This window comes from Cupressus sempervirens, chromosome 7 (genome assembly GCF_028749045.1).
Source record: "Cupressus sempervirens isolate cs-2001-9-10 chromosome 7, ASM2874904v1, whole genome shotgun sequence".
NCBI classification, from domain to species: Eukaryota; Viridiplantae; Streptophyta; class Pinopsida; order Cupressales; family Cupressaceae; genus Cupressus; species Cupressus sempervirens.
The window spans coordinates 824,342,856-824,360,766 of NC_143124.1; positions in this window are offsets into that span (position 1 = coordinate 824,342,856).

The window sequence follows — 17,911 nt, forward strand, 5'->3', positions numbered from 1 at the left end:
ATAGCTGAAATAGCACCCACAACAAGTGCCAAACCCATCCAACTATCCATACCTCAAAGGTATAATAAGTGAATCTCATATTACCTAGATATCCAATCTATAACCTACAATCACAAGCCTCAAGAGCAATACCTGCCACATATATACCAAGAAGCTCCCACTGCAAAAGATAATGTCAAATCTATAACCAATCCACTCACAACATCTCAAAGAAGTGAATCCATGTAGTATCAATGACCTCCACAATACATAATCCAATATCCTACAAGAATAACTCTTGTAACAAGTCTCCAAAAGTCTCCCAAATTCTCCACAACCAACAGAGGAAAGAGATAAAGGAATAACCATGTCATCTCTCACATGACATACATGAGCACAAACTAGTGATCACAATCTCTAACCAATCTCAAATCCAATGTAAGCAAATTTAAACATATAGGAAGATAACCAAGACCAAAGAAACCATTCAAATCATAATCTGTATCATGTCCTTCTACACATACCTCTAGATGTAAACTATACAAGTATGATCTCCTATATTAAATCCCAACAACAAGCCACAACAACACCCAAACCATACTATATAACTAATCATGGATGTAAGCCTCTCACAAGAAGATCAAACTCATAAACTATTCCTAAACCAAGAAATATGCCCAATATAAAACCATCTCCCAAACTTAACCAACATAACAATATATACAAATGGAGATAACCAATGCTAAATCATCTCTTAATGAACCCTCCATAACTAATTCATGTATCATAGCTCAAGATCCATATCCATGAAAGACAAGCATAAATATAATGCAACTGAGAGAAAAAATGGGCTATACCTCTCAAGTAGCAAACTGTCGAGTAGACCAAGAGTGGGGAATGAGAATTCTCATCAAGATACCCAAGTCTCCAACCAAGACTCATCTAAGAACAATCTCCTCTCAAGTCCTTATCAGGTGATTGCCCCTCAAACTTCTTGCTAAAACCATCAACCATCCCAACAAATACTTCTCTAATCCAAGATAATTTAGCATCAACACCATCTCTAAGTATCCATGAGCACCTATAACCAATCAATCCATGCCAACTCCAAATGCAACATAGTAATATCATGAAGTATCCAGCTTATGATCAGTGTACTCAATACCAAGAAACTAAACCAAGATCAATGTCAAAGTTCCAATCATGGCCTCAGAAACATAAACGTGACAACATGATCTAACCATCTCAACCAAAGAGATAACATGCTCCACACGAACATACTATAACATGTCACAACTCTAAATGTGTATCAAGAGTATACCATGACATAATAATGAAACCATCCTCATACCAAGGATAACATGCCAAATAAAAGCATAAACTACACTTTTTCCAAGAACCCTGTGAGTCCTCAAGATGCAACCATCTCCACACACCATGAAGAAAACCATCTCCACATACTAGGAAGAACCATCTCCACACACTATGAAGATAACCAAGAACTCCATGAGTCCTCAAGATCTAACCATATTCACACACCATGAAGATAAAAAGTGCACCATGCAAATGTCAAAGATGCTTCTACAGCAACAGGTCACCAATGCCAACAACTCCCACTCAATTGTGGTACCAAGTCACCTATGGCATCATAAAATCCATCTCCTATATGAAGATCCAAACCAAAATTAGGAACTAATCCTGCACTGTCACCCCATCACTGTCACAAGCTTCCACTAAACCGTGTATCCAAGCTGTAAATGCAACCTGTAAGTATAGACTGCTTACAACACTACACAACTTGTAGATCCAACAAGTCATCATACATATCCAAACCAAACACTGATAACCATATCATCATGAGACCAAACTTGAGTATACAATGACATCAAATCTTAAATCTTCAATGCCATAAACTCACAATGTTACCATAGTCAAAATATACCATAAACTATTTAGATAAATATATCAACAAATAAATCATGTGAATCTTGCACCAAATTTGATCAAATGTGTAGAGCTCTCCAATAGCTTTTCGTTGACTACTCAAAGCCCAAAAGTTTGACTTTGTATGCCCAAGTTATGCCCTAATCCGTGCTCAAAATAAATAACATCTAACTTTAGGGCTCTTAAAACTTGAAAAAATATCAAAATCATAGAACCAAACCTACACCATGTTGTAGTGCTTTGGATTAGCTTTCCAATGCCTATAAGAACTCTAAAATCTGATATTTTGAGAGAAAGTTATGGCTGTTTTACTAAGACAATCTTTTTACCATTTTCAGTCTGATTTTTTTTTTTTTTTTTTTGTGACGAAAATTTTGATGGGATTAAATTTGATAGCCATCATGGGCTGAAACCAAAAAACTCTTTCATTTCCTTTGAACATGGCCAAACTAGGGCATATTATATATCAAAATTTATGAAAATGTCGACCCGGATCTAATGGCGAGGTCTATTTTTACCCACGAGGTCATTTTTGCAAGCTCCCCCCCAAAACCCTCATTTAAATGAAACATTCGAAAAATATTTTTGTCCAAAAAATTTCACATGCCCAAATCTTTTAACATCCCATCATAACAAAAAATTCAAAACCCTCAGATCTGCAATAAATCACTCATATATCTTGCCCTTTTCTTTTATCCTCTCATGCATTCCCATGGATTCAATCTAGGGTTACAAATAATAAAACCATAGCTCTGATACCATTTGTAAGAAAACTTGGCAACAAAGAATATAACCATTTCTACATAACCCATAATAGATCTAAAATAAATGTGGAATTAAAATCCACATGCAAGAGACTAGACAACATACCCACAAAATTGTGACACAAGATATACCCTAGGAAACCCTCATTGAGGGAAAAATTTAGCCTCCAAAAGCATCTATCACCATGTATTATTTAGCAAAAATACCAATACCATACAACCATGGAAGCCTTCATGTCCATAGCCACGACCGAGCAAACTATGTGAACAAGCATGAATCCACACATCCCATGCCATGCTGCTAACCTTCACAAATGCTCCCTTGGCTAACCTGTCAAGCCTTGTCTTGCTCGACTCTTGCCTTTCTCACTCTTACTCTTCAACAACTACCCTTGTGGCTGCTTATATAGTAGCAAGTCCCACAAAACCACTAAGTGGTATTAAATAAACCATGTGCTACCTAAGCCACTAACCCCACATTTAATATTGGGCATTTAATTATTTTTTCCAATATTAAATATTTACATAAAATATTATCACAATGTTACAATACAACCCATCAAGAATATTCCATGGGAATCTTTACATGTTGCACATCCATCTAGATGCAACATTACATAATAAAATAAAATAATAAAATATAACAATATTATGCAATATGTGCAATACCGATTATCTCAACATCCTCTAACTTGTTTCTTGTGTGAAGCTGGAAAAATCACACAGCTTTTTGTACAATGAGAAAATGTTCTCAAGTACAGCTTTGACCTTGTCAATTTTCTTGGCCAACTCTACCTATTCAAGTGCTATACCACTTGATATTTTCTCATTCACCTTCCCCTGAAATTTCCTTTCAGACCATTCCATAAGTTTATCATTTGTTTCCTGGTCTTCACTAGTCACCTACTCAACTATATCAGATAGTTGTTCTATTATGGGATTTTCTTCATTTGGTGACTACAAGCTGAAGGCATCCATAAAGATGTCCTTAATCTCATGTAGTTCTTACTTGTGTTTATACTCTTTTTTGAGTATTTCCTGCCTCTTCCTTCTGTTTAAAGCATCTTGCATTTTAGTGATATGATCCATGCTAATAGTTTTGGAGTCATAAGTAGGTATTACAATATCTTCATCTAACTCAGGGTCTCCATAGTGAATTACCTTGGCTACTTTGGTTGAGTTTGAGCCTGATGTGGAGATTTGAAAAGGAATGGCTTCAGTGCTCAACTTCTGAAGGGTTTTTGTAGGAGTACCTATCTTTGGTAGTTCTACCAATGTTTGAATAGTGGCCTGCTCCTTTTCTTTTGATGGATCCTCCTTCTTATTATATTTCCTTTCTTTTGCACTTAGCTTCTATGAAGTATCACCTATTGCTATAGGTGGTGGAAGCATAAAAAATTTAGTGCTAGTAGTTGTATAGGTGAAAGGTGCTTCCTTTGGTTTCACCTTGTCTTGTTTTGGTTCTGCTACTACCTTCTATAGCTCATCTACACTCATCAATATAGGGTTTGTGCATAACTGTGCCTATAGAGTATATTGGTGAAGGATCTTGGAGAGATTCTCTGCAGTTATTGGATTGATGTTCTGAGCTAAATTGTCAAGAACATCCTTGATAGTTATTGTGTCTGTAGGTGTGATGGTTACATGAGGAGGGCTAGGAGGTGGCATTTGTGTGTCCTGCACACTCTATTCCTCTTCTTTCTGATGTTCAGCTATTTCCATATCTTTTTCCTTTTGTGTTTCTTCATCCTCACCATTTTCTTTGCCCTCCTTAACTTTCTTATCTTCTTCTTTTTCCTTCTCTTCGTCTCCTTTCTTTTCCTCATCTTCTTTTGTTGTTGCTTCCTCTTGCTTCTCTTCCTCTCCTTTCTTATCTTCTATTTTCTTTTCCTCTATCTTTTCCTTGGCACTGGCCTCTACCTTATTTGTTTCCTTTTCCTTGTCATTAGTTATCTTATAAATTTTTTCCACAATTGTGTGTATTTATTCACTACATCCTTAATCTTATTTTGTAGGATGCTGAAGGCTCTATACTTAGGTGAAAATTTGCCACCATGTTTCTTATTTTCCTTTATTATTTGGCCTCTTGTCAAGTCAGGCTTAACTTGAGCTAAGGTAGATTCTCTGATCTCCTTTTCCATTTTCAGACAATAATGCCATTTATTCTCAATTATCTCATATAGCTCTCTAGGCATGGTATTGTCTAGCTCTAGACATGTATTCTTAAACTTAGCCATCATGGCATATACTAATTCCTCTATTCTATTTTTTTCTTCTCTACTTACCTTATTGAAATCAAGACTTTTCAAATCATTTGAATCTGTGTTCCTAATATTTTCACAAATTTTGTCTAAGGCAGATTTAGGAGGATGACTTACCACTCTGAATTGGCTGATATCCTCTGACTCTATTCTTTCATCATCATCTATATTTGGCTATGCCACATACTTTCTTCTCTTCTTTGGTACTTTATCAAGCTATTTAATGGCCTTCTTTTTCACTTTTTTTTGCCTCTTTGGCCTTTTGTGTGGATGCCCTTGTGCTAGCTCTTGTCGCTGGTCTTAGCTTGGATTGTGTAGGATTAGTGACCTTCTTGGGTTTGGATTGAGCTGAAGCCTAAATTTTAGCCTTTCATTTCTTTTTCTTAGCTAGCGTAGGTGCTTCCTTGGCTTCTTCTTCCTCAGCAGCTTCCTCCTTGTCTTCTCCTAAGCCCTGGGTCAACTCTATTGAGCCTTGCCCTTGCTCTTCTTCTTCTTGACTTTCTCCTTCTACTTATTCTTCTTCTTCTTCCTCTTCACCTGCTTCTCCTTCAATATTTGCTCCAAACTTCTTCTTTATCTTCTTTACTAATTTATCTTTCCTCTTAATAACAAAGGTTGTCTTCAATTCAATTTCAACTTTGGACTTAACAACATCATATGTGCCAAATTTAGGAGTTTCCTTATCTATTTCTTCTACAAGCAATGTTGTGATTGTTGTTGAGGCTTCATCTATATCAAGCTCATATCCTAATGGCCTTAGCCATCTTACTCTTGGAATTTCTACCTAGATGTAGGTGTTGTCAATGTCAACCAAAATGCATATGTCATTGATGTGTTTTTCCACTAGGGAAACTGGTATTCTCACCCTTTGCTTCATGGATTTCTTAAAATCCTCAAAATAGCTTGTCATTTGGGTCTCAAAGTTATCACCCATTAGATTAATGAACTCATTGATTTGTGTAATTACAATTTTTTTTGGTGTTCCAATTCACCTTTCCAATAGAAGGAAACTCTTCGATAACATAAAAGAATATACACATAAGAACTGAACCAAACTTGCATTGAGCACCTTTTGATCTCCTTATTGCTCCTAGGTTTTCATTTATTTACTACAACATAAGTTCTCGTAGATCATATGTGTGATCTTTCTTTACCAATTTATAGGCTACATCAACAACTATACATGACACACTGTTCAATTTGCTGGATTGATAGAATTTATGAGAAATCACTCTCACTGCAAAATCTAGAAGAGGATCAGTTACAATGTCAATAGTCATACCCCTCTTATTCCATTTGGCTCCTATATTCCTCTTTATGATCTCTTTGGAATAACTGCATAGGGTCTTAGGCCAGTTTAGGGTTGGGAAACTCGGAACCCTATGAACTTTTTGGTGTTTGAAAATGTTGGAGGGTTTTCAATTATCCCAATGAGAACATGACATATCTAGGGGTAGCGAACTCCCATTTTCAACATGTTGTTTCAGACACTAGGCCAACTATAAGGCATTACCCTTCTTCTACTTCAAGCTCTGCTAAACCTAGGTGGGTGGACCTAAGATTCAATTGATACCATACCAGTGAAAAAACATATCCCTGAATATATTAAGCAGATGAAACTCTTATGTCTCCTAGTAACTCATGAAATGACACAGATCTACGGTAGCTAAATGCAAATCTAGAATATTCACAAGTTGAGTGAGGGCATTCTATTATAGCTCTTCAACATGAAAGAGTAAAACACATTTGATTTATAATGTTGAATTCAACAAAACCCCTAGTATGCAGCAGCAAGAACTAAGTGATCCTGTAAACTTATCAGTGCCTTAACCATTGGGAAAATCCATGAATCAAATGCATGCATATGGATATTTGATACTTATGTATATATTTAGATATACGATCTATCTATTTACATTGTAAATAAACATCTATGCTCAATCCAAACCTCATTCTTACATGACATCCTTCTCAACAAACTTGCAAGCCTGTTGATTTATTGAAGCATTTACATAATTGCTTGAGTCATAAGCAACAAAAAAAAACAACATACAACCTTAAGGGACTGCAACTATGACCTAGGTTCTTTGTTCAAGGTTCATAAAACATTACAACTCACTAAGATTGGAGACAAGAATCAGAATGAAACTAATGAAATTCTTCTGCTCTTTGTATTAATTTCCTCGAAACAATAGAACCAAATGCATGAAATGAAAACATGAAAACACCTAACAGATATGAACTTGCTGTATTTATCTTGCTACTGCTATTCATTCAAGAGAAATTTGCTGAAAAATGTGGTCACAGTCATGGGAATGCAACAAGAACTAGATCCAAAACCTTGGTATCATAGTAATGTGCCAATTTTCTCCAAAGAACTGGAACCTACCGATTTCTCAGTCACAAAAAATTGGAACCCTTACAATGAATGAAAGATAGAAGGATATAGACAAGAAAGAATTCTCGGATCTGTTATGCAACTGCCACCTATCCACTTGAAATTCCCTCTCTTAGCAATTGAACAACCTCTTTCTTCTCTCTTCCATCATCGTGAATCAAATCTTCATCATTCTTACCTCTCAAAGGCATCAAGTATCTTAGAAATTTCATTCACCATTGTAACTAATTTTGGTGTAAAAATAAACTTGGTAAAAGTAATAAATCAGTTCAATGTAACTTCAAGAATGCAAGAAAATTTCTTAAGGATGATTTTCTTCACATTTGAATCCCAAAAAGCTTTTAGAATTGCCCTCTAACCAATTCTGATGCTTCATGATCAAAATTGTCTATTCTGTTGCCAATGCCCCTGATTTCACAAATTGACCTACAACATGAATTGATGAATACCTGTGCATAATCTGACTCTAGAAATGAAAAATTCATCTCTTCTCAGTTTTGATGGTATATTGGAGTGCCCAATTTGGTTTAAAATTGCCCCAGATATGGCCATTTGAAAATCAGGCCTCTGTCCATAGCTTCCATAATAAAAGAATAAAATGAAAAATTTAAAATATTCTATAGTTTCAACTATAGAAATCCAACATTTTAAATCAAATTTTTGATTTTAGTCTAAACGTGCAGAAGGATATTTTTTACATTTTAGAACTCCTTTTCCTCCTCTGACTCAATCAAACCATGCCACTTATCACACTGAGATTGGCCGGTGACTTCAACTTTGGTGCCACATGTCACAGTCTCAGCAACCCTTGCTATCTCGCTATGGTTATCGGGTGAGCAACTTCGCTTGGCGAGATAACGAGGACCGTCAGTTGTGTCATGTGGTGCAATTTGGTGTGCTTCTGACATTTGCTCGCCACATCATTACCCAGTCACACTGTTACTGCCACTTGTCACCATCTCATTCACTGTTGTCTCCAAGTGGGACCCACGTTGCATTCTGACTCTTACCAAATTTTGGAGATTTTTTGGTGACCTCACTATGTTGCTAGCTAGACTTTCTGAGATTTTTTGGCTAGCGAAGTAGCGAGGTGCCAGATTCTTGGGTTTTTCGGTCACCTTAAACTTGGTGACATCATCCTCCTAAATGTGCATATTCATTCAAAATTTATTTTTGCCTACTTTTAACTAGTCAGCCAACCACAGGCCTGCCGTACACAAATGTGGCATCATATAACACTATGTCATGTAGACACTTCATTTGGTGAGTATGCAAGTATAAAAATAAATAAAATTTTTGCACATGGCCCATGTGGGATCAAAAACCCTTGCGCTACTACAGACATTTCTCATCCTGAAAACATGGGTTTCTAATCATACTATGGCCTTTGCTTTGGACGTGGACTGCACTTCTCTCATGCAGATTTCATTCTCCCTGCTACGGTGATTGCAAAAGCATGGGTAGCTCTTCTCAGGCTGCAAGTTCATCTACCACGGATTCTTCTTTACACTACTGCTCTTTTCAAACATCCTCCCTGCCTTGGCACAGACTTTCTTCCCTTCTAACGTGGGAGCTGATTACTTCCCTGGTCTTACCACTGCTGATTTTCACGTGGGGCTCTATGTTTAATCATGGTGTGAAGGCCAAATTCAAAGATTGTGGCCCGTTCCTTATATAGGCAGCTCCTTCCTCTATATGGTATCCTCTACTCTTTTACGCATTGATATTATGCCTTGCGTGGAGCTTTAATGGTGCCACAGCTTAGGTTCCCTCTTTTTAATGCATGGATTTCATCAAAGTTGATGACGTGGTTTCTCTTCATACCTGTAGATTTACTTTCCAATGCCGATCTACTTCACTTGATGTTGCCTCCCAATTGCATGGTGGGAATGGCTTCTTAACCTGTGTGGGCTCTGGCATGATCTGCCTTCCTTTTTTGTCACTGGTTACCCCTTTGACAGTGTTGATTGGGCTACTTCCTTAGTTGCATGTGGTTGATGTGTGGGAAGCTTCCTTCCTTTACATTTCTTGGGGTTGCCTTTTTAGAAAGGTGTCTTCATTTTGTGGGTATCTTTCTCCTTTATACGTTGATGACTAGACTCTTCATGGCATCTCTTTCTACTTCATACTTGTGAGTGTTCTTTTCTCTGCCACCTTCCAAATAGGGGCAATCCCTCAATTGTGAAATTCTTCTTTCAGATGGCGTCTTTCTCCATAATGCATGGAGCTATTTCTTAATGTGCAGGTTTTACATCTTCTATGCATAGGCGTTGTTATGTGCTGCTATCTCTACTTGTTGTTGAAAACACTTCACAACCATCCCCTTTTGTTTGCATGTCACGACTTGAAAGGGTGATTTCCTTTTTGTACAAGCTTGTTTCTTAGTTCTATCTCACATATGTAATAGTTGTAGCCATTTGTATGAATACATTGATATTTTGATTTATAAGAACTATAATGACTTTGGAAATACCTTTTCTAGCATCATCTAGAGCATTTGTCATTTGTGTGTTAAATACAGAGGATAAAAGTGTAGCTGCAATCTCAACAAAGAAAATAATAATTACATTAAGGAGAGTCACCATTTCTTCTGATGAGTCTGGTACCCCTAGACAAACTTATTGATTCACATTGATTTACCTTCCTCACACATTGCCTCCTATTTTTTGAATTTGATTTTTTTTAACCATCTAATCTTTTATCAATATGCAATTGACCATGAGGAATATTTAGTCATTGTTAGCTTTGCATCTAGATTCAAATGGATGTTACTAACCATTCGGATACATTGATATCCATGTCCAACATTTGCACTTTGTGTCCAAAAAAAAATTCGTCCCAATCATTTGCATTATAATAGGATAGTTCAATTTTATCCCACTCTTGGCTACCATGTTTTAAAACCTTCAAATTTTGCCTATTACCATGATTTTCATCCAGATTAAGATTTTTTTTGTCCATGGGATGGATGCACTTGTAACCATTCCCAACACCATCACTCTAAGTTTAGAGACAAGCTCCTTTTACTTCTCCCTTCAAATATGGGGATAAGTCGACCTTCTCATTCTCTTCAATTTCATGCCTCAGAGCCTGATAGGTAGCCTTGTTTACAAGGACAATTGCTAGAAACTAGCTTCATCCCTCATAATTTTAATCATCTAAAGAAACCAGTCGAACCCTTAAGTGGGTCCAGCTAAAAAAAATTTCATTCCTAAACAACTAGATTCTCAGACTAATCAACTGAACACCTCATACTGATCCAAGACACATTCGACCCTCTGAACAATCATTCAAAACTGGCTTTACCATTATTTTGCAAACTATCAACTTCATGTTAGGAGGTCTGTTGACTACCTTTGAAAATTGACCCAAACCTCTGACCATGCTCTAAAAATTGGTACATTGATTCTCTGTTCCACACTCTTGCACCTTGTCGAATCTCGTCTTATGAAAAATTCCCAGTCAAAAGATATTCACTGTCAAAGTTGCCCTCTCAGATTCACCTACAAGAAAACATGTAAGAAAATAACAAACTAGGTTCGGATTTCGCTTTGAAAATTGGGCAAATGAGCACATGGGGAAACAAAAACTGGGACATTGGTTCTTTGTCATGAGGATAGTATGAATATGCGATTCGGGCTCATGACGAATAACTAGGCATAAATGGCGAACGTTCAAAGTAGGCTACCTGGGAACAATGACAGAAAGTGATTTTTGAAAATGGAATTGACCCGAAAAAATGTGCATATGGATTCGTTAAGACTCAAAAACTAGCACACTTGGAGTATTTTCAGTGGACAACACAGGAGTAAAATCCATTCGATCTCACTAATCAAAGATTAGGAGTTATGATGTCACAAATAGGGCTACCAAACAATCTGCAAATATTGACACTAGTAAAAATTTACAAATTCCATTTGGAATCGCATTCGAAAATTGATCAAACGAATTTTTCATAAGTTGAAACTTGAAACATAACAAGTCTCTGACATCTACAATGCAACGCAACAAGAATTTCAACATTTGGGTCAACTGGGTCAAATTTATAGCACGTCAAACAGGGCTTCCTAGAAATGTGTGCAAAGTGCAAATGCAGGGAAACAATAAACTACCAACTTTGAGGGATTCAAAACCTAGAAAAACGGACTTGAAATGACTCAAAATCTTAAACATAGGTTCTCGGGTATGGATGCTAGACATTCCCAAAGTGGTAAGTCATGAAACATTTCTGGGTGCGAGATATTCAGATGCAAACAAGGCCTTCTATTGTTGTTTGACATTAAGGATAAAATGCAGATTTGAAATGTCCTCGAAACAAGACTTCGCCAAACAATTCAAAATATCAATTTATCATTATAGAATATGTGAATGGGCTAAATGAAGGGTGTTAGAAAAATTAAACACCATTTATGCATTAACTCAACAGCGGGGTACATAGGCTTCACAAAGCATTTATAGGCCTAATTTTCTCAAAAATTTTGAAATGTGACTAAAAATGAAGCATGCAAATTTTAGTCCCAACAGAACTATTCTTTTGGTAATCTTTACTGGTCCTATTTCCAACCACAAACATCGATTGTGAATTCCACTAAGGACAATCCATATCCATTCAGTATTGAAACCTATAGGGTAAACTAGGGCATTGGTCAAACCCTTTTTCTCGATTATTTGGTATTCATCCTTCATAATTTTGTTTTCACACAATTTGTCATATGCTTGGAATATTTTAAGATCATCGAATTCTTCTATCTTGCAGTTATAACACTTTCTTACATCTTGTACCATGACAACTTTTGGTTGGATAATGGATAATGCACCAGTTGGATCATTTTTGTAGGTGACTTCAAGGATTGGCCTAAATTTGGGCTATTTAACCTCATTACTAACTAACTGAACCTCATGATCTTCGTTTCCTTTGGGGTTTCTTGAACTAGAAGCCATTATACCGAACTAGGGTTTCAAATATATTAAAAACTTCAACACTACGTAACTCAACACTTGATAAATACCTTAGATCGTTGAAATGTATGTTGAATTGTTGTTGGGATTGATGCAAATGGCTTCAAAGCTACTGTATGATCACTCTTGCTCTTTTCTCATCTTTGCTTTGTGTTCAAATGGCATGAAAATGATTAAAATTTGACCTTATACCTATCAAAACCTAGCATTAAATGCTTAATGCATACAATCGTAAACTCTACACTTGAAGGTTTCACTATGACTCGACTCCCATTGTATTTTGTTTACTCTACTTCACTCAGCTTCAACTATCAACTTGGTCGCTATTAGAAATTGGGCATCTAAGGATAGTTCGGCAAAAACTTCAATATTTGAATTGGTACCTTTGCTCATGTTGATTTCTCTTTTGCAGTACTTCTTTCTCTTAGAACTGATGTATGATATAACTTTGTATATTAGTCCCACACATCTATTCTTGCTTAGTTGGATGAGATGTGATCACTTGACCTCTTAGTTGAAGTGATCCCTCCACTTGATGTGCTGCACTCATCTTTCTTCTTCCAAGTTTTGTTCATTTGCCTTCTTATTTGTTCAACATGAACCTTCTCTTTTCCTTTATTGACTTGTGTCTTGGGTGCTTTTGACTTTGTTGGGTAATTCTTACTAATATGACTAGTTTTCAAGCAACTAAAACATGTGGTTTTACTTAACCATCTACTATAATTCCCTCTAAAATGTGTCCTTATGCAATTTTCAAGAATGTGTCCATACTCTTGAAAATAGTGATAGCTATACCTGGTGTTGTAATCCCAGTTGTAGTGATGGCCATGGTTGTTTCACTTTGCAAGCTGATTAGGTGTCCACATAGGCTTTGATTTGCATTCAAATGATTTATGTCCATACTTTTTGTAGTTGTAATAGTGTCCTTCAAATCTTGGTGTCCTTATGGTCTTGGTTCTACATTCATGTGCTTGATGTCCTTGTTTTTTGCACTTGTGACAAAAGTTTTCATTTTTTGGCTTATCATGTTGATGACTATTCTTGCTCCTACATACATTAGAGGTATGTCCCTTTTTACCACAGAAATGACAAGTAGGTTTAGTGTTCTTACCTTTGTTACTCCTTTCTTTTGCTTAGTGCTAGTGTAACCAAGTCCTAAAGTATCATTACTAGCCCTTGGTGATTTCAATAGTTGCTCAAGGTATTTGATAGCCTCATTGGGTTTGTTGAAGCTTTTTTCTATCTCCTTCTCTCTTTTTAGTTCATTTTTCAATTGCTCATTTTGCATTCTCAAGGTGGAAATCTTAATGTCTTTCATATTCAACTCATGATGAGCATTCATCATTTGGGTTAAGTTGTCAAACTGTATGTTTACGAATCTTTCAAACTCAATTGTCTTCTCCTCCAGTCTATTGGTAAGATTTCTCTTGTCATCTTCTATCATGACCTTGTCTTCAATGGCTTTCTTCTTTTGTTTAGTTACTTCACATAGCATTATGGCTTGTGACTCTTGTTCAAGCTTGAGTAATCTAATTTCTTCAACTTGTGCTCTATTTTTCTCTATCAATTCAACTATTGCTGCATCAAATTCCTTGGAATCTCCATTGGAAAACACTTTTGTGGTATCAATCTCCTTGTAGTGTATGTCATTTTCAGCTATGGCTATATCCTTCCTTCCTTTTAAGAACTTTCTCAATTCTTCTCTGGCTTCCTGCAATTTGTGTAGAGTGAGGTGCATATCAATCACCTGATTGTCTATGATCTTCCCAAGTTTGAAGACTTCCATCTTCAGACCTTTTCTCTAAGTTGTTAGGATTCTCCTTGTGAGAACTAGTGCTCTGATACCAATTGTTGGAATATTCAAAATGGGAAGAGTACTTTTGAGAGGGAGGGTGAATCAGAAGTACCATACTTTAGCCTTTTCAACTCCTTTAAAACAAATAAATGAAAGTAAAACTACATACATGTAAACATATTAAATAAACATAAAGTAAAAACATGCATCAACACACATAACACTAGATTTGGTAACCTAGAAATCCTCCAAGAATAAGAAGGTAAAACTGGAGTGGGTACGATACCCACAAAAATTACTGCAATAATAATTGTTTGACCACTTCTGATGGTCTGCCCTGTGAAAGGCCTACCCTATTAAAGGCTTTACACTATGTCAATAGTGACTTGGTTAAAGGATTTACAAACACTTTACATGAAGTGTCACCTTGTTAAAGGATTTAATTACCTCTTCAAAGGATCTATAAAATAGTTGTTAAGCTAACCTATCATCATAGGGTTTTAACTATCTAATACAATGGGTAGAGAGTATTAGAGACCTTTGACCTAATTGCTTGCAATCTTCAATTGTTGATTTCAGGAACTTGACTGCTCATTCTGATTTGATCCTCACTTAATATGATATCTGTTCATAGCCCTTGTTTTGTTCTGATCAATTGGATGTGTATTTTCTATTCAATTCACTAAGTTTGTGATGCCCCTATTGTTTGCCTTGTTTTGCAATTTTTCTTATCTACTTAACAACTTCCTTTTCCTTCTCTTTACCTACATAAAATCATGGGGTCTAAGCCTTCTTATAAAGACTTCATAGACTTAGGGTTAGGTATGGATCTATGATTCATATTGAATCTTGAATTCTCGCTCATTCCTTGCATTTTTCTCATTGGGTGCATGCCTTCTCCATTTTTTTGATTGGTTGCATACTGATTGCATAGGTAATATAAAAGATTAATTCTTATCCTTGTCATCCTTTGAAATCCTTCTATGTCGGCTCCAAAAATGGTTTACATCCAAGTTTGTGAGGGCACAAACTCATATGTTGATTCTATGTTACTTGACACATACTTGGCTACTAGTGCTTGGCACAGATACTATCCTACTTTTCTTGGCACCTATTACATTCTATCTTGCTCAACACATGTATGACTCTGGCTCACTCGACATATGTAGCATTCTAAGTTTCTCAACATCAACTGTGACTTGGCACCTATATATCACTCGGCACCTATATAATGCTCGACACCTAAAGTCACTCGGCTCCTATTGGAATCTTGACTCGACACATACTGTAGCTTGGCATACATAGTTTACTTGGCTTCAATATAAAAAGTGGTTAAGTGTATTGACACTCAAATGTCAAAACCATTCTAAGACCAACATTAATCACCCTATTAGGAGTGGCCCTTTTAGAGGTCTTTAGATCATTCCCTTATAATGTCACCTAGATTAAAAATTTACAATCTGACTATTACGTCAACCTTGATTATAAGATTTTACTACCACAATGTTTAGAAAGTAATAGCTAGGTTTGATCTAATAAAATCCAACTCACTTTGTAAATTCAAATCTCCATTTGGCTCATTCATGGTTCATTGACTAGACTTCATTACACTCTCCATCTCTGATCTATTTGGCAACACTTTAAGAAATCACTCTTCACCAACTTTTCACTTTTCCTTACAACATTGTTCTTCACTAGTTCTCCAAAAAAATTCTTGTCCAACAATCAACAACCAACTTAAAACATCTCTTATGCATCCTAAAATAGATGGGTTTAGTTTGATTTTTTACCACTCAAACATCACCATAGATCTTAGGGTTTGATCAAATTCATTATATCTATCTATCCTTTTTTCCTTCTTCTCCTTTCTTGAAACTTCTTGAAACTTCTTATTAAATCCTCACCTTAGATTTCTTAACAAAACCAATTCATGCATTAAATATACCAACTCATTAATCCTTATCACTTATATATTTTGAATAATTCATAAATTCAATTCTATCAACATCAAATCTTGATTCTTTCACAAACTATTAATTTTATGACATTCAATAATCACTATGTTCTTCAATACAGTTACATTGGGTAGCTTAGTCTCTAGTGATTAGTCTTGCTAGGGTTATACTGGCTCGCTCGGCCTTCACTATGCTCATCTTCTACTACAATTTTCTTCTTCATCTTGCTCAACCATTACCATAATTCAGCTAATACTATTTCCTCAACTATCTCTTAAGTTCCTTAATCTTTTGCTTCAACTTCTTAATTGACCTAGTAAGTTGTTATTTGGTCAAGCTTAGTGTTTTACTAAACTTCTTGTCTTTCGTTAAGAATATCTTCCACACTTCAACTCATCTTTCTTCTTCACTGAATATAATGATTAGACAACACATTATCTTATCAAATACTAACCGACCAAGTCATTATCATAATTCCATCATACTTACTCCTCTTAACTCAACAACTTTACTAGTTCAACTTGTTATCTTTCTTCTCAAATCCTCTTCAGCAATCAACTGATATGGAACTCTACTCTATTAGAAAATGTCTTACCAGTAAGGTTTGACATCAATGTCACTATAGCAATAATTCCAATTGTAGTTTCCAAAAAATCTCAGATACATTGAATTTAACCACACAAAAAATAGATCTTTCATAGAACATTGTGCTCATCCTTATCATTCTTCAATATCCATCATCAAATATTCATTGATTTTTCCTAGTCATTGATCTTATAACAAACTTGTCTCAAACATTTCATTTTTCAACCAAAATTCAGCCTTGGAATCCATATTTACAATCTTGTTCTTCTAGGCGGTACTCAGCAAACATAACATTTCCCTTAGGTAATATAGTACCTGATCAATACTAGACTTTCTCTATTAATACTAGACTTCCAACTTAACTTTTCAAGTTGCTTAGTGAATGCTATAGTCACTTAGCAAATATTATCTTCCTTCTTTAGCCTTGTCACTCAGTTTAGCTTGTGTAGCTTAATAAATTACAATATTACATGATTATAAAACAATCAAACCAACATTACCTTATCCTTTTCCAACTCATTCAAGCACCTATTGAATACAAAAAATTATCAACTCCATCTTCAACATACTTTCTTCAAATCCTCTTCTTCAATCAAATAAGATGGCAATCTATTGCATTAGAATAATGTCTAGCCAACTAATACTTGACATCAATGACAACATAACAACTAATATGATTCTTTTCCATACATTCATAGAATTATGTATTGCATGATCATTTGGGGCTAACAATAGTGCACTCTTAAAAGCATGAAAATACATTATATGTTATCCTCTTTAATTGTATGTCATTAAACAACAATATGACTTCAATATTTTGTATTTATTATTTGACTGATGAAATATAAAATCCTATTTCCTAGAAACATAAACTATTATTATTATTTAGAACTAAAAAATATTTCTAGTGAAAAAAAAGAAAAACAAATGTTAAAGAGTATACGATTAGGGCATCACTGAAGATGTGAAACTCAATAATTTTATTTCATTTTTACAAAATTATCAATAAAAACAATTTAACATGATATACATTTTTTCTATTATTGATGTAGGACCACTCTACTCTTACACTCTCAAATACATGCTTTGATACAACTTGATGAGGGCGTGAATCTTACAAACTCAAACACATAGTAATATATCTTGATTGATAATTCTTGAGAATCATTGAGGATTATCACAATTACACATATGCCCTACTTATATAGGAAAGAGATCATGAGGCCAATGCGACTACCTTTGATACAAACTAAATACCTACTTTTAAATTA